This window comes from Lissotriton helveticus, chromosome 10 (assembly GCF_964261635.1).
Source record: "Lissotriton helveticus chromosome 10, aLisHel1.1, whole genome shotgun sequence".
NCBI lineage: Eukaryota > Metazoa > Chordata > Amphibia > Caudata > Salamandridae > Lissotriton > Lissotriton helveticus.
The window spans coordinates 895,614,859-895,633,733 of record NC_136071.1 but is presented as its reverse complement, the minus strand read 5'-3'; positions in this window follow the sequence as shown (position 1 = coordinate 895,633,733).

Genomic DNA, 18,875 nt, shown 5'->3' with positions numbered 1-18,875 from the left:
CGGCGGAGCTCGACCTAGAAAGCGGCCATTTTGCTGCGCGGTCAGCCACGCCCCCCCCCGAAAACAGGAGTTGAGTGCATCCTTCGTTTTTGAGGTACGATCTACAAACTGTTAGTGGTAATCGTGGTTCAAAGAGGAGTTGGAGTGCTCGAGAATTCACAAGGTTAAATAAAAATATGTTATACGAAGGTTCATATAGAAAGGAACAGAGCGCTTGCTATAAGCATAATGTGCACGTGTAATGCAGTGGCGGAATGCTGTGTGCATGTCCTCTTAGTAACGAGCTTACTACAGTGCCCTAAAAGGCAACGCCATGTGTCTGTAGGGCAGCGATGGCTGCTGGCTCAGGCCTACAGTATGGTATAGCAGGTCCTTAAAATGAGACAGATGTGACTGAATGAGGTCAGATATCACATCATTGCGCACAGCAACATCGTTTGTTCACACCTGCGCAGCCAGGGTGATGCACCCCACCTGTCCCGCCGCACTGCTCTCAATTGGAGGCCCTGTGCACCCAGGCCGCTCTGCTTACCTGCTGTCATTGCTGTGTGAGAAAACACTACGGGCAGCAGTGCTCACAATTCAGCTGGAGAGATGATTTCAGGATGGTGGACACCTCATCGATCCCTTTTGTAGACGACGGACAGTAGGGCTCACAATTTAGAGCTTGTGTTGATTGCCAGGATGGTGTACACCTCATGGATCCTTTTTTTTAAATTGTGCATTGTGATATGCGAGGTGGTGCGGCCATATCACCTGAGGCAGTGTGGAAGAAGAGGGATGTGCGTCGTTGTGGTTATCCTATTTATAGCAAAGTGGGCTGGTCTTGTGTACGCCAGGCCAGCGTAGGGATGTGAATAATTATTCGGGGACCTGGGCGTTGTTCAGTTCCTGCCTGACCAGGAAGTGTACTTATGTGTGTTTCTTTTGTAGTTTTGACCTCACAGAGTGTGCAATTTACATTAGTGTAGCATGTGTCGGGAGGGCAGCAACTATCGTTAATGAGATGGTGTTTGAAAAGATTGAATGGTGAACATCACATGTCGTTGTCAAGGTTGTGGATATGCAGAGACACGCATGTCAATGGTGTGCGGTGTTATTGAAAGTGTTGCTATCGCGAAGCGTACACATGTGACTGTGGTCGGATGGAGGGAGGATCAGCAGTGAGGCTACGTCATACACAGTGATAACACTCATTACAGTTAAGGAATACATGTCAAATGTGAATCTGAAAGTCTCACATATAACACACTAGTATATTGGTAAAACCTGTCAACAGAGCGTACAGCAAAAGAAGTCTACACATTGCTGTTTACTGTTTGTCACATGTGATCTAGGATGTGCACTCTGCCCTTGGCTCCTGATACTTCTTAGAGCCACGAATACCCAGGCCGAAAGGGAGCACAATAATGTGCACACACAAACACCAGGGGCATCGTGTAACTCATATTTGTTTTTTGATGGAACATTTGAGATGCATGGCAATCACACGTGGAAGGCTAATGTGCAGACCATGAATATTGATCAAGATGATCGTTGCATGTTGTGTGTAGTATAAGATATGTGTACACAGCAAAAAAACTTTTCAAAAATGCTCCCAGAGCAGAAGAGGTGTCTCTCATCAAACAGTGTAGAGAGAATGAGTAAAATGAGTGGGGTCGTCCAGCTGTTACAATGAGAAATGTTATGAAGCAATCACATGCTTTTTTTTAAGGTCGCATGGCAATCGCGCACTGAGCGCACAAGGCGGCCGCACCCGACGCGATTTTGACAAAATATATTTATCATAATATAAGTTTATTACAGTTAGAAATATATAAATGTTTGAAATATTTTAGATTATTGCTTGCTCTCATATACTGTTTAAAGTTATTTAGATATACTTTTGAGACAAAATACCCGGCGCAACACTATATGTCTGTGACGTAAAACAGGGCTTGGCAGCGTGTACTTGTCGCATACGCCACGCGCAGTGGGAGCGACCCCATACGTACATGACATAACACGTGGCTTGGTACTGTGTACCTGTCAGATACTAAAGTAGCAGCTGGGGTGGGGGTGACTTCATGCATACATGATGTTATGCGGGATGCGGTGCCGCGAAGTCGTCAGATACGAAATGCGCATCATTTACGAGTTTAGCAATATGGCGGATAGGATTCGAGTGGCGATGGAGCTTAGTACACTACCGGTATGGGAGTGCAGTTTTCTCAGAAAAAAAAATATATATACACATTTTTTGGGGAAGATATAAAACATTACATAATTTTTAAAGTTAAAAAATGAAGTATAACAGAGTTTTGAAATATTAAAAAAATATTTGAAAAAATATAGATTTTAGAAACATTAAATTATTAAATTAACATTTAAAAACCTGAGAAATTCACTGAAAAAATGTAGGTTTCAGGCACGTTATAGTTAGGAATTAGCAGTTAAAAAACCTTAGAAATACACTAAAAAAACATAGGGTTCAGGGACGTTATAGTTAGTTGAACATTTGACTCATGTAAAACCGAGGAATTCGCCTGTTATAGTTAGTTGAGCTAACTATAACTTGCGCGCCCGCAGTGCACTGCTGATGATATCACATATTACATCACTCATGACATGGTCAGTGACATGACTGATGACATCACTGAGAGGCCATTTAAAATCACAACAGTTCTTTGGAATTCCACATTTCCCTACGTGCTTAATTGGTTTTAAGTCTCCTGAAAGAAGAGCATGTATGCTCTGAAACACGTAAGGCAATGGACATGGAAAGTCGGAGCTGAAATCCTGTTCCTTGTTAATAAATGGCTGTGAAACTCATCAGCTGGAGGAGTGCGTCTCTAAATGCAGGCAATTCTTTGTGCGGATTTGTCCACGGCAGGTCCAGCCGTGAGAGTTCGCACCACCCATCATTATTACAAGGGATTGTTTGCCGTGAACTACTCGGGCTATGAGGACGGCGCAGCTGATGTTGTGTATTGTGGAACAAGCTTATAGTCCTAAGGCCCACTGGAGGGCAGTAATTGGTCCATACAATGATTTAAAATGCATATGACCACTGGAGGTCTAAAACTATCATGGAATTTAAATTACAAGTTCCGGCGTGCATCATAATTAATTCTATCAAGATGGGCACACTGGAACCCTTAAAACCAATTAAGCATGCAGGGAACTGTGGGATTCCAAAGAACTGCTGTGATTTTAAATGGCCTCTGAAGAAAGAGAATGAATGCTCTGAAACACGTAAGGCAATGGACATGGAAAGTCGGAGCTGTAATCATGTTCGTTGTTAATAAATGGCTGTGAAGCTCATCAGCTGGAGGAGTGCGTCTCTGAATGCAGGGCATTCTTTGTTAGTATATATATATATATATATATATATTACCTACCGGCAGTCGCCAGTAGGTATATATAGTTAGGATTTTTTTGAATAGGGATTTCTGAAAATTCTATGTTGAATAACTTTGGCGTTGATGGACGGAATTGGTTGAAATTTTCAGGAAAATGGCACATTTTGTTTCTGAGCGTCCCCTGAAAGTTTGGGGGGGGGGTTCGTCAAGCGGGGGCCGAGAAAAAAAAGGGGTCCCAAAACGTGTTTTTAACATTGAGTTTTCCATAGGGCGGTTGGACTCACTTTTAGCTCGAACGGCTGAATGGATTTCCACAAAACTTGGCAAAATTGTAGGGACTGGTAGCCCGATGTGCCTTTGCTATGTCTCAAGATATATGCTCCAGTGGTTTTTACGAAAATTAACTTTGAAAAATATATATTGGGCTACATTGGGCTATATATATGTTAGAGCCCAAATGTAGCCCAATGTAGCCCAATGTAGCCCAATGTAGCCCAAAGATGGCCACCAGAGACAAAAAAAAACCAAATGTAGCCCAAATATCAGCCAGATGTAGCCCAACTATAGCCCAATGACAGAATGTCCCAGAGTGTTCTAAAGAACAACTAGAACGCTAACAGTCTTACTTATGACAAAAGTATGGCACACCTGAAGTCATCTTGATTGGAATAAAGTGGTATCACTTAATACATTTAATTTGAAAAGGAACAAAATGAGGGGTTTAATTTTGCCATAGAAATGTTATATATATATATATGTATATATATATATATATTACCTACTGGCAGTCGCCAGTAGGTATATATAGTTAGGATTTTTTTGAATAGGGATTTCTGAAAATTCTATGTTGAATAACTTTGGCGTTGATGGACGGAATTGGCTGAAATTTTCAGGAAAATGGCACATTTTGTTTCTGAGCGTCCCCTGAAAGTTTGGGGGGGGGGTTCGTCAAGCGGGGGCCGAGAAAAAAGGGGGGTCCCAAAACGTGTTTTTAACATTGAGTTTTCCATAGGGCGGTTGGACTCACTTTTAGCTCGAACGGCTGAATGGATTTCTATGAAACTTGGCAAAATTGTAGAGACTGTTTGCCCGATGTGTCTTTGCTAGGTCTCAAGATATGTGCTCCAGTGGATTTTGAGAAATTAACATTCAAAAAAATATATATATCTGTGACAGCGTCCCGGTTGTTGTGTTGTGTGGGTGATGTAAGTACCAACATGTAGGTACCAATGAAGAGTCTAAAATTCAATGTACACCGTCTCCTCTGTAGATATTTTGTATGTTCTAATATGGGTTATTTAAATGTAAATGTGTGGAAAAGCACTTCATGCTTTAAAGCAATTGTATTTTTGAACTGATTGTTCTTTCCGCTTTGTTTTTTTTTCCCCACACTCTTCTTCAGCATGATAGTTGATAAATTCGTTCCCTCAAAAAATTTATATACATAAAAAAATTATATTAAATACATATAAAATATATTTTTCCTTTAAAAGAAGAATACATTTTACAGCTTTTGATATTTGCTATTAAAAAACCATTGACATTCACTGAAAAAACCATAGGTTATAGACCATATATAGTTAGGAATTAGCATTTACAAAACCTTGAAAATTCACTGAAAAAACCATAGGTGATAGACCATATATAGTTAGGAATTAGCATTTACAAAACCTTATTTTACTCACACAAAACCATTGAAATTCGCATATATAGTTAGTTGCACTAACTATATATCGCGCACCCGCAATCCACTGCTGATCATGTCACATATTACATCATTCATGACATGGTCAGTGACATCACTGATGACATCACTGATGACATCTCAAATGACATCACTGATGACATCACTGATGACAACATCCAGTGACTGTATGTTTCTGTAAAGTTAAAATATGTCTTACATATTGAAGAATGAGTGGATGTATAAGTGTCTGGATGAAGGATTTAGTAGGTGCATGACTGACTGTATGAGTGAGTGATTAAATGTGTCTCACTGAGTGCATGGGTTAGTGACTAAACTGTCTTAATTTGTGCATCATTATGTCTGTTGTTCTGTAAACTGCTGCATGTGTTGATCAGTAGCTATATGAGTAACTATATGGGTTATTGATTGGTTGCCCAAGTATTTGTATGGGAGACTGAGTGTGTGTGTGGGTGGCTGGGAGGTGTATGACTCTGTGCATAGATGTGTGAGCAGTTGATTCACTAGATGTATGGGTTCAAAAGTGCATGTGGAAACAGCTGTATGGGCGGTTGACTGTGTACATGAGTGTATTGGTGAGTGAATGGATATCTCAGTGCTACATGTCAAAGTAAGTACATATGTAAAACACAGTACATGTGAGAGTTGACATATATAAATAACTGTGCATAAGAGCCAGTGAATGTGTGAGTGGCTGTATGGATCATTGTGAACTTGTATCAGGGATTGTATAAGAGAGTAAATATGTGTTAGTATATGTTTGAATAAGTAAGGTGTGTATAACTGTATAGTTGAGGAAATGGAGGTGTGATTGATTCTTTGCATGACTGACTAGGTGTGTGAGTAACTCCATGGATGAGTGACAGTCTGTGAGGGTCTGTTTACACTGAGTGTATCTAAGGTTATATTAGAGTCTGAAGAGGTTCATCGTATTATCACATGAATGATGTCATCAGTGATGTGATCAGTAATGTCAAATGAGATGTCATCAGTGATGTCATCAGTGATGCCAATTGAGATGTCATCAGTGATGTCATCAGTGATGTCATCAGTGATGTCATTTGAGATGTCATCAGTGATGTCATCAGTGATGTCATTTGAGATGTCATCAGTGATGTCATCAGTGATGTCATTTGAGATGTCATCAGTGATGTCACTGACCATGTCATGAATGATGTAATATGTGACATGATCAGCAGTGGATTGCGGGTGCGCGATATATAGTTAGTGCAACTAACTAAATATGCGAATTTCAATGGTTTTGTGTGAGTAAAATAAGGTTTTGTAAATGCCACATTCCTAACTATATATGGTCTATAACCTATGGTTTTTTCAGTGAATTTTCAAGGTTTTGTAAATGCTAATTCCTAACTATATATGGTCTATAACCTATGGTTTTTTCAGTGAATATATATATTGATCACCAAAATGCCCTGCAGCTTCAGGAAGGCACACTGCTGCAAGCCAACCATCCGGCCTTCATTTCCGACTATCCTTGGCACTCACAAGTTGATTTGGCTGCCTGACGCGTTTCGATGCTGGGAGCATCTTAATCATAGGCTTTGCTTGCAAAATCCATCAGCAAGGCTCACTTTTATTTTCATGGCCGCATGCTTAATTAGTTAATTACCCACAGTTTGGTCTCTGCTTAGTGCGTCCTTTTTATAGCATGCTGGGAATAGTAGTCCAAATGCCGAGCGTTTATTTATTCCTTAGTGGATTGCTGTTGACATTTTGCATATTAAAAGCATTCATATCCTGTAGTAGGTCTCGGGTGTCAAGGTAAGTCTATTTACATACGACTTGCAGCGCTGTTCCATCACGGACCCGTTCCATGACTCAGCCTCTCCTTTCATCACGGAGATGGTGCTCTTCATCACGACCGGACCGTCGTGTACGTATGTTGATCACCAAAATGCCCTGCAGCTTCAGGAAGGCACACTTCTGCAAGCCAACCATCCGGCCTTCATTTCCGACTATCCTTGGCACTCACAAGTTGATTTGACTGCCTGACGCGTTTCGATGCTGGGAGCATCTTAATCATAGGCTTCGCTTGCAAAATTCATCAGCAAGGCTCTCTTTTATTTTCATGGCCGCATGCTTAATTAGTTAATTACCCACAGTGGGTCTCTGCTTAGTGCGTCCTTTTTATAGCATGCTGGGAATAGTAGTCCAAATGCCGAGCGTTTATTTATTCCTTAGTGGATTGCTGTTGACATTTTGCATATTAAAAGCATTCATATCCTGTAGTAGGTCTCGGGTGTCAAGGTAAGTCTATTTACATACGACTTGCAGCGCTGTTCCATTACGGACCAGCGTGTGTTTGGAAACTGCCTACGCTTTTGTTAGGAAAGCGCGGGGCAGACTCTGGCCTTGTGTTTAAGTATTGCTGTTAATCGGATCCCGTGAAGGGGCTCTGATTAACAGCAATACTTAAACAAAAGGCCACAGTGGCTGGGGAACCGAGCGGAACAGGAGGCAAAAGGGGCACAAAAACAGGGAAAAGCGAAGTGGGACAGAGGGCAGAAGGGCACCAAAACGAGTGGGACAGAGGGCAGAAGGGCACCAAAACGAGTGGGACAGAGGGCAGAAAGGCAAAAAAACGAGTGGGACAGAGGGCAAAAGGGCACCAAAACTGAGTGGGACAGAGGGCAGAAGGGCACCAAAAACAAGTGGGACAGAGGGCAGAAGGGCACCAAAAACGAGTGGGACGGAGGGCCAAAAGGAAAAAAACGAGTAGGACAGAGGGCAAAAGGGCACCAAAATCGAGTGGGACAGAGGGTAGAATAAGCAAGCAAGATTGTACACAGTTCCCCTGGGGTTAGACAGGTAATAGGGTCTCTCTCCTAGTTAGCTGACAGTCAGCTAGAAGGTGTGAAGTGCCAGATGATCAACAAGTTCCTTGACGGAACTAAGGAAGCCTCACACAACTGATGAGCTGGATGACATGTCTCATTCAGCCTACTTGTGATGTTGTTTATATCATCGGCTTCCTGCTCCTGCGTCGGGCCGGCGCTGCAATGCCCGACGGGTAACAATGAGTGTCACTCTTTGGCGGAGGTCTTTTGTTCCTTGCCGTGATAAGTAGAAACTTGTGAGGCTTAAAAAGTGAGGTAGTGAGCAAAAAGGTGGCGAAGTTTTAAAAAAAGTTGGATAGTCCACAGGGAAGTCTTTATTCAGGTGGCTAGCCACTTTATTAAAAAGTGTAAGGAGGGGTACTGAGGACCAACGTAACTATTGGTGTGGCCTCATATCGACCCTCCACTTGGTCAACATGTTTCATGCCCAGCGGGGCAATTCTTCAGGACCGAAAAAAGTGCTCATATAAACCTAATGTGCCCCACAGGGTGAGCTACAGGCTATTATTGATACAACCTGTTAGGTCTAGGTCTAAGGCTGGCAAGGGCCACTGCATCACCGTCAGACCTAAGGGAACAGTAAACATCACAATTGCTACATTGTCGTAAGTGATTATACCGTTGGCAGGCACAGCTGTGACTTCACCCCAAAAGTCAAACAAGCACCCAGTTGTACATGTTAGACTAGGTGTCTATGAAAGAGAGCAAATGGAGTGCAATGTGGTGAGGGGAGAGAGACCATTATTACATGTAACCGGACATGGACCCGGGGTATTCAGGGCATGTGTGAGTACTACTCGTAACAAGGGTGGTCAGTTGTTTAACTAAACAATACAGCCACCGGAAATAAGAGACAGTATTCAAAAACAATTAGAACGCCACTCAGCCACAGGGAGGGGGGCAGGCACACAATATCAGGTGTTAAACATACCCTTAGGAGCCAAATGGCAGTCTGCGCGGCTAGTTCCTGTGGGGACTGCGCTAGGGATCTAGCCCTAAGGAAGGAAAAAGGAAGAAAGCGTTTCAATGTCAGGTCAACACAGGAGGATGTGATCCCGGATGTTGACCAGATCATGTAGGGGGACAGCAGTCGCCCCGCCTCGTCAGGCTATCAAGTGCCAGGGTGATGTGGGGAAACGGCGGTCTGAGCGAAAACGCTCGTGAACACCAGAGAAGGTGATATCCAAAAGAGGTATACCAATGGTTGTAAACTAGCAAGGAATATGACTAGGGGGGGCGGCTAAAAATTAGCTGAAACCGTAGCTTAGACAGTCTGGCGGAGCGGGGCGCCCTACGTGAAATCTGGCCTGGGTGCCGTCATGGTGGAGCGGCGGCCAGTAAGTAATCAGTGATGCAGGCTTACCTTCGCGGCGGAAGATTCGCGCCGATAGCACCTACCCCCACACCGTCGGCGTGTGATTCACGCAGAACAGCCGGTCAGGAGTACACAGCACATCCGCCATTATGATGAGGGCGTTCGAGTGCGGGTTGGGGGCGGGGGGCGGGATCGGGGCGGGGCCGCGATGACAGCGACGCCGGGAGCGCCAATCAGTGGTCGCTTCACAGTGCTCATGGAGAAGTTAGTTTGTTTACCATCGCCGGTCAATGTTTGGGAAGCGCTCGGATGGGCGTGCAAGGGGGGGAAGGGAGGAGGGGAAGAGGAGGCAAGAGCGGGGTGACACAGAGTGGCTCTCCTGGTCCAGCGCAACTGTGCTGGAACGGGTACTCAAGGTGAGAATCTCAATAGTCAAACGCAACCAGTGTGGTCAATGTCATTGTTCGTTTCCAAGCACCTTGCTCGATAGTCAATGAGGGGGCTGCACCGCCCGGGTGCAGTCCGCCTGAGGTATACGGACTGCTAACAAACTCAGGCGGACAACGGCCCAGTGGGTGGCTTAACAAGGCTGGAGTGGACAGAGTGACCCCAGACTGGTGGCTCAAGGCTGGGCGGGTAAGGGGATAGCTCTGGGGTAGGGTGCTGCTGCAGTGTCCATGGAACTCAAAAACCAATGGATTCAGTGAATAGTGTAATGGCCATGTTAATGTTAATGTTTAGAAAGGCAGGGTACTAGAAACACCTAGGGTTAGAGGTGTTTCTACATGCGTAGAACTCGTGCAAGGCTTTGGTGTGTCAGTATTCACGAGGAAGGATGACCAGTCTCAGAAGCACTAGGCGAGTTAGTAGTGATCAGGAAGCACAATCATCTTGCTAGTTGGTTCCACGGGATGGAATCGTTCAGGCCACAAGTGTCCAATTGAAGACGGTGTACCCATCTTTGTTCTAGTCTATATAGTGCTTGTTGGTTGATGTATGGATGACATTCCAAGACTGTCCATTGAAGGTTGTCTGCCCTGTGTCCTGCTTCTTTGCAGTGATCATAGAGTCTGGTGTGTGTCTTCATACAGCGAATGTTACTGTTATGCTCAATGATCCGAGTTTTCACAGTTCGCATAGTCATGCCTATGTACTTCAGCCCACAGGGACATATGAGCATGTATATACAGCGGCTACTGTTACAATTAGTGTGTTTGTTCATGTGCCAGGTGAACGTTGCTGTCAGCTTGATATCTTTGCTTTGTATGGTTTGTGGACAAACGATGCAGCTTCCGCACCTGTAGTGCCCAACTACCGGTGGCAGGTCCCACAAGGGGTTCTCACGGTGGGTGCTTGACTTCTTGGGTCGAGTGTGGGTCAGGGTGTCCTTGAGGTTAGCAGTTCTTTTAAAAGCAAAGCGTGGCGCTCCCGGTGTCGCTGTCATCGCGGCCCCGCCCCCAACCCGCACTCGAACGCCCTCTTCATAATGGCGGATGTGCTGTGTACTCCTGACCGGCTGTTCTGCGTGAATCACACGCCGACGGTGTGGGGGTAGGTGCTATCGGCGCGAATCTTCCGCCGCGAAGGTAAGCCTGCATCACTGATTACTTACTGGCCGCCGCTCCACCATGACGGCACCCAGGCCAGATTTCACGTAGGGCGCCCCGCTCCGCCAGACTGTCTAAGCTACGGTTTCAGCTAATTTCTAGCCGCCCCCCCTAGTCATATTCCTTGCTAGTTTACAACCATTGGTATACCTCTTTTGGATATCACCTTCACAGGTGTTCACGAGCGTTTTCGCTCAGACCGCCGTTTCCCCACATCACCCTGGCACTTGATAGCCTGACGAGGCGGGCGACTGCTGTCCCCCTACATGATCTGGTCAACATCCGTGATCACATCCTCCTGTGTTGACCTGACATTGAAACGCTTTCTTCCTTTTTCCTTCCTTAGGGCTAGATCCCTAGCGCAGTCCCCACAGGAACTAGCCGCGCAGACTGCCATTTGGCTCCTAAGGGTATGTTTAACACCTGATATTGTGTGCCTGCCCCCCTCCCTGTGGCTGAGTGGCGTTCTAATTGTTTTTGAATACTGTCTCTTATTTCCGGTGGCTGTATTGTTTAGTTAAACAACTGACCACCCTTGTTACGAGTAGTACTCACACATGCCCTGAATACCCCGGGTCCGTGTCCGGTTACATGTAATAATGGTCTCTCTCCCCTCACCACGTTGCACTCCATTTGCTCTCTTTCATAGACACCTAGTCTAACATGTACAACTGGGTGCTTGTTTGAATTTTGGGGTGAAGTCACAGCTGTGCCTGCCAACGGTATAATTACTTACGACAATGTAGCAATTGTGATGTTTACTGTTCCCTTAGGTCTGACGGTGATGCAGTGGCCCTCGCCAGCCTTAGACCTAGACCTAACAGGTTGTATCAATAATAGCCTGTAGCTCACCCTGTGGGGCACATTAGGTTTATATGAGCACTTTTTTCGGTCCTGAAGAATTGCCCCGCTGGGCATGAAACATGTTGACCAAGTGGAGGGTCGATATGAGGCCACACCAATAGTTACGTTGGTCCTCAGTACCCCTCCTTACACTTTTTAATAAAGTGGCTAGCCACCTGAATAAAGACTTCCCTGTGGACTATCCAACTTTTTTAAAAACTTCGCCACCTTTTTGCTCACTACCTCACTTTTTAAGCCTCACAAGTTTCTACTTATCACGGCAAGGAACAAAAGACCTCCGCCAAAGAGTGACACTCGTTGTTACCCGTCGGGCATTGCAGCGCCGGCCCGACGCAGGAGCAGGAAGCCGATGATATAAACAACATCACAAGTAGGCTGAATGAGACATGTCATCCAGCTCATCAGTTGTGTGAGGCTTCCTTAGTTCCGTCAAGGAACTTGTTGATCATCTGGCACTTCACACCTTCTAGCTGACTGTCAGCTAACTAGGAGAGAGACCCTATTACCTGTCTAACCCCAGGGGAACTGTGTACAATCTTGCTTGCTTGCTCACTGGACAAGTACACTGGACCCCTTTAAATATTGTCCATTCCTGTCCCCCCCTGTTGTTTACACACACAGAGGGTAGAATGGCATCAAAAACGAGTGGGACAGAGTGCAGAAAGGCACAAAAAACTAGTGGGACGGAGGGCAGAAAGGCAAAAAAACGAGTGGAACAGAGGGCAGAAGGGCACCAAAAATGAGTGGGACAGAGGGCAGAAGGGCACCAAAAATGAGTGGGACAGAGGGCAGAAGGGCACCAAAAACGAATGGGACAGAGGGGAGAAGGGCACCAAAAACCAGTGGGACAGAGGGCAGAAAGGCACAAAAAACGAGTGGGACACAGGGCAGAAGGGCACAAAAAACAAGTGGGACAGAGGGCAGAAGGGCACCATAAACGAGTGGCATTTGGCGCCGCAGACACGCGATGTTTGGTTCCTGGTGCACATAGCCATGGTTGCTGCGCACAGAGACCCTCCACTGCCGCACACAGAGGAAAAAAATTAGAGGGAACATTGACCACCACTACCGGGGCTTTATGTATTGTGGGAGGGGACTGTGTGGCCCCCCTCCTGGAGCACTCGAGGGCCCCGTCACCCCCGGAGCTATAAAAAAAATACTTGGGGGGGCTACAAGGTCTCCAAAGCCCTGGGGACCACCACTCCCTGGGGCTTTAAGTATTGTGGGAGGGCCGGCTCCTGCATTGTCCCGGGGTATCCATACCGCCCTCCCATAGCAAAGGAAATCTGTTCTCTCTTTCAAAATCTAAATCAGATTGCATCTCCACATAGGGAGCTGCATGTTAGTAGTTCCTCATGTGGAAGAGCAGTGCCGGCTCCCAAACGCATAGAAGTTATGCACTAAAGGAGCTGGAGTCGTGCACCCTACAGATTATGAGTCGTGCACACCAGGGGGTCGCACTGAGCGCCGCGCTGGGTGCGCGACTTCTAATTTTACTGTAAAAAAATAGCTCCTATCAGTAATTTCTAATATCCCTGGGGACCCCATCCCCTGGGGCTTATATAAAATGTTGGGGACCGTGGAGGGAGCCACAATGCCCCCACGGTCCCGCCGGCTCCCCACGTCCTTCGGGAGCCGGCATTGCTTTTTCACATGGGGAGATGCTAACTTGCATGTGGAAAAGCAATCTGGTTTGGATTTTGAAAGTGAGAACAGATTTCACTGCTCTATCTTTCAAAATGCAAACCAAGTTTGCTATGGGAGGGCGGGAGCCGCAAGACTCTGCCCTCTGATAGCAAACAGCAGTGTCCTGGGGGTAGGTACCCTGGAACACTGCAGAGGCGTGGCGGTTCCCAGGGCCCTCGAGGGATCCAGGCGGAGGGCCACGCAGCCTCCCTCCCACAATACACAAAGCCCCGGGGGTGGTGGTTCCCGGGGCTTGTGGGGGGTCATTGAGGCCCTTCCATTTCTAATTTTGCAGGGGGGGCCTTGAAACCCCACTCCAACCATTTATTTTATAGCTCTGGGGGGTGACTCTCACTGTTGCATGCAAACAGAAATGTTAAGAAAATCTTTCGGTAAAATAACAAAGGATTTTGAAGTTTTTTTTCAGCGTTTTTGTTGTAGTTCGCAGCTGTTAAAGCCGCGACAATTTTAACTCCGTCTTTGTAAATATGCCACTAAGTTTTGTAATGTCGACAATCTTGTCTCTCATTTAAATAGGCACGAAGTATTTATTGAAGTGCATTGTGAATCGTGAAGCAACACTGTCTAATTGTGATTGATAAAGAATTGAATGAGTTGTGTACTTCTTTTGCCCGTAATGTGCATCTGGGCAGATTTACAAGTTCATTGCGTTACTGTTGCATAATTTTTAAGATGGGAAAAGTGACGCAAAAGTGTCTCAAGGGGTTGTAAATCTGCTACAGAGTGTTCTGTCTTACTTTGCTTTCCTTTCTGTCATGTAGTGGATTCTGGGTAAATATAAGGGTTTCTGTACAGCCAGTACCTTTCAACCCTACCCCCAAACTGCTTACTACCTGTTACCATAGTAACAGTTCATGGAACACTTAAGTGAGCACAGAGGTTAGAAGTTCACCACACTATGTTGCTAATCAAACAGTTACTGTGCTGGAGTTTTAAAAGTTTTCCATAGGAACTGTTAGTCATAGAAGAAGTCAGTGGAAAATATAATAAAAATATTAGCGGGGGTTCGCTGGGTCCTCCCTAGTCCTGGGGCTTCACTCATGTTGGGAGTGGGTGCAGTAGGCTGTGTAAATTATATTGGGAAAATAACAATGCGGCTTATTGTGGCTTTTCTTTAATATAATGTGGAATAATATTTATTTATTAGGCAGTGTTCACTTTTGTTATGGATAAAGTCACTTGGTACAGGAAATGTATTAATATGTAGGATGGCGTGTTCTGTATGTGTGCGTGGAACTAATTTAATGTTTAATTGGCTAGTGTGTTCCAACAACAAGCTTAATGTTCATTGGGTGCGAACTATTGAAAGTAGAAGTGTTTTCTGCAATTGACTTTTGCTCCAGGGAGTAGCAAAGACATCTAATTGGCTTACATGTTGTAAGGAGGACTTTTCTGAGCTTTATGTTTGTTGGTTGCGAACTATTGAAAGTAGAAGTGTTGCCAGCCATTCACTTCCGCTCTGCGGAGTAGGAGGGGCATCTGATTTGCTGACGTGCTCCAAGGAGGACTTTCCCAAGCTTAATGTTGATTGGCTGTAAACTGTTGAAAGTAGAAGTGTTGTCAGCGATTCCTTCCCTCTTCGCGGAGTGTTAGGGACATTTCATTGAGTAAGGGGTTCGAAGCGGGACCTTACGAAGCTTAATGTTCATTGGCTATGAAGCATTAAAAGTAGAAGTTTTGGCAGTCATTCCTTCCTCCTCTGCGGAACAACATGGACATTTTATTGGCTAAAGTTTACTCCTTATTGGTTGAGAACGGTTCACTGTTGTTAGTGATTTTGTGAAACACTTGCAAAGGAGTATGGGAAAGAAAGTAGTAGAGGGGAGGTTAGGGGCACTATTAACTCTGTACAGTGGTCACAAGGTGGTGGACAGGGATTATGAAGGTAAAAATTGTTTTTATATGTTTTAAGGGCCATTGATATAATTGTCGTGTGGTCTACAAATCATGGCGGAAAAATGACAATGTCTTGCGGTGGTTTTTTTATCAAGTTTGCGGGTGGGATACTTCCCAGGAGCACTATTTACTTATAATGTGGTGTTTACTGTTCTGATGGGGAGGTGTCGTTGCGCAGCAAAAATTTCAGTCTAGGTTTGAAACAGTTTTTATTTAGCAAATACAAATACACTTTCTTCAGAAACTGACGCTGTATATATGAAGGGGATTACAATTAAAAATGCAATTTTATAAAATATCGGTTACGCGTGGCCAAACCCTCCATTTTTCTGCTATAGTTTGTAAAAGTGTTGCCCCATATTCTTGATAATGTAAGATGGCATCAGTTACTTTCAGATAAAGTAGAATAGAAGTGCTACAACAAACACTCCCGCACTACATTATCTGAGATGAGGAGAACAAGTAAAAAACAATTAAATACAAGTGACTTCATATTACATAGAAATGTGTTGTGAGAGAGAGAAATGTATGCATTATTATTTTTCAAATTTGTATTCTGTAGAATTCAGGAACCTTCTGTCGTAGTGCTTAGAGGTCGCACACTCTTCCGCTAACAAATCACATACTCACTTAAGAATATGTAGGATATTACTATTATAATATACAGAACTGGTCCTATATATTCTTTAGGGAGAATGTGAATAGGAACCGCATATGAGAAGAATATAAATTAGAAAATAACATTCAGAAATGTAGGGTTTATCAAATATTTAAAGTAACATAGTATGTATGCAAGCTATATTTTTTATTCTGCAATTTTGTAAAATATGCTCCCTGAAAAAAATATCTCATCAAGTACGTTGTAATGTTTTCTAAGCTGTATTACAGATGGCGCTGAAAAATCTCCTATTCCTATTCTGTAACAATAGGACAACCTATTACAATATAAGGATTGATACCATTGTTACAGTAAAAAGAAAAGGAAAATAAAGTTATCTATTTAACAGAATATCCATAACGAAATACTTTCGAGCGGTAATTATTTTCTGAGCTTCTTTTCTCCAGGAGGTCTAAAAGTTTGATCTTCGTGGCGACGGGTCATAAACTCCTCTGAGATCATGACTGTGAATATTCTAATATATATTCACAGTATATAAGGGGTTCATTGGATGTTAGGGTTTAGCAGCCTTGACTTGTGTGATTTCCTATGGTTTGATAGTTTTTACCTACCCCTGGTTGTGAGAGCGCGATCATTTGTAGAAGCTCCCTACAGTGAATAAGGAGGAGCGGCAGAAGGAAGCCTTTGCTTGGCTTACTGCATCGTGACCATGCCCCCTCTCCACTTCCTGGTTCCTGCTCGTGTGTGTGTTTGGACCTCTGGGGATTCGGAGAGGTTCCCTTCGCTCTTTTCCTGGTGCTACCACCTTGTTCCTTGTATAATTCGCCCCGGTACGTTGTGCCTGGATGCCAGCCGGCACTCGGCATTTCCTCGTTGTCCGCGAGTCCCCGAACGCGGCGGCCCTACCAACGCTCACGCATTTCGCGGGCGTATTCAGCTCGTTGCCTTCATTCCCTTCACTCCTGGGGGCTGAATTCAATTCCTTTTTGTTTGGGCATTCTGTTTTTGAATACTCCTATGAGAGTGAGCGCTCCCCCCTGTTTCCTCAAGGGCCGGGTGTCTCTCCTCCTGAGAGTGTACTGTCCCGCTGTACTTACCCCCCATGCAGCCGGGCGGTGCACCTCACTCCCTCCTTATCTTTTAAGTTGTGTATGTGTGTGGTTGTACTGCTCCGCTGTGTTGGCCCCTTGCAGCCGGGTGGTGCACTTTACTCCCTCCTTATCTTTTGAGTTGTGTATGTGTGTGGTTGTACTGCTCCGCTGTGTTGGCCCCTTGCAGCCGGGTGGTGCACTTCACTCCCTCCTTATCTTTTGAATTGTGTATGTGTGTGGTTGTACTGCTCCGCTGTGTTTGCCCCTTGCAGCCGGGTGGTGCACTTCACTCCCTTACTCCCTTTTTGAGTTTACGTCTGAGGTGGGGTGAGTCCTTCGTGAGTTCAACTATCCTTGCCAAGAAAGGGATTATCTACAGTCCACTATATCCTGAACTCATCGTTGAAGCTCGCCTGACCTACACTTGGGGTAAGATCAATCGAGTTAATCACACATGTCAATGTTTTGTTCGTAAGATTCAGAGTAACTGTGGGGAGTGTTATTGTTTATACCTTGGTTTTATTTCCTAGCCTGGACCATCCCCTGAGACGCCTTCTGTTCTTCGTTACCCCTCGTATGAGGAGAGTGGTGGACACTCCTTGGGTAAATTCCCTCATACTTTTAGGGGACAGTAGACAGGAGTGTGTGTCATCTATCACATTCTTGCTTCTGTGTCCTGGAGGTGGAGGGATTTGTCTTCGCTCCCGTGGAAGCTGGTCCTTCTCCTAACAGAAAGCCAAGCCCACGAATTATCCTTCCCCCGAGCGAAGATGAATCCTGACCCTTCTATGGAGGCTACAGGCTCTGAAACCCAAACCCCCACTATGAATGATCTAACTGCTGTTTTAGTGGCCCTTCAAACAGAAGTAGGCAGATTAGGTACCGAAAACCAAAGATTAGTGGCAGAAGTACAGCAGTTGAGATCAGGTGCCAGAGATACAGGTACGATCCCTAAACCACGTAAAACATATATACAGCCTGCTAGATTCACACTAGCTCCTACAGAAACAGACACAAGAGCTAGCCCTGATCCCTCTGCTTCCCCTGTTCAAGTCACGGTACACCCCCCTAATCCTGTTCCCTTAGCAATGCCTGAAAGATTTACCGGAGACAGCACCAAATTCAACGTCTTCATGAATCAGTGTCAACTCCAATTCCTGTGCAAGGCGGCTTCCTTTCCTGATGATTCGGCCAAAGTAGCGTTCATAATATCCTACCTAGCAGGGAATGCTGCAGAATGGGCAGTACCTCTAGTACAGAATAACGACCCCTTACTGTACGATCTTGATCAGTTTCAGGAAAAGATGAGGAGTCTTTTTGCGAAGCATTCCTATATGCAAGCGAGCGATACCAAACTGCTTAATCTCAAACAGGGTTCCAAGGATCTCCTTTCCTACATAACCAATTTCAACCGATTGGTGGCAGAAACCCACTGGCCTGAAGACAAAAGAACCTCCTTGTTTTACCGTGGGTTGTGTGAGGAAATAAAGGACCTGCTCTCCCAGATAGTGAACCCCCCAGAAGACTGTGCCTCCTTTAGTGACCTGGTAGTGAAACTCGACCATCGTTTGCATGAGAGAAAAGGAGAAAGGAATCGTAATATTGTTCCCAAAGTGCTGTTTCATCGACCTGAGAGAACCCTGCCGAAAGATGTCCCAGAACCTATGCAAATAGGGGGAATCCGTGGGCCTCTGTCCACAGAAGAAAAAGAAAAGAGACGGCGATTGAACCTTTGCCTTTATTGTGGTAAAGGAGGCCATTTTGCTAGAGACTGTTCAGTGCGCCCTAAAACACCAAGACAATCAGTCAGTAGTCTTTCCGGTTCGGAAAACTTGAAAGCTTGAGGAACAGAGAGGTCGATTCCCCAAGCTC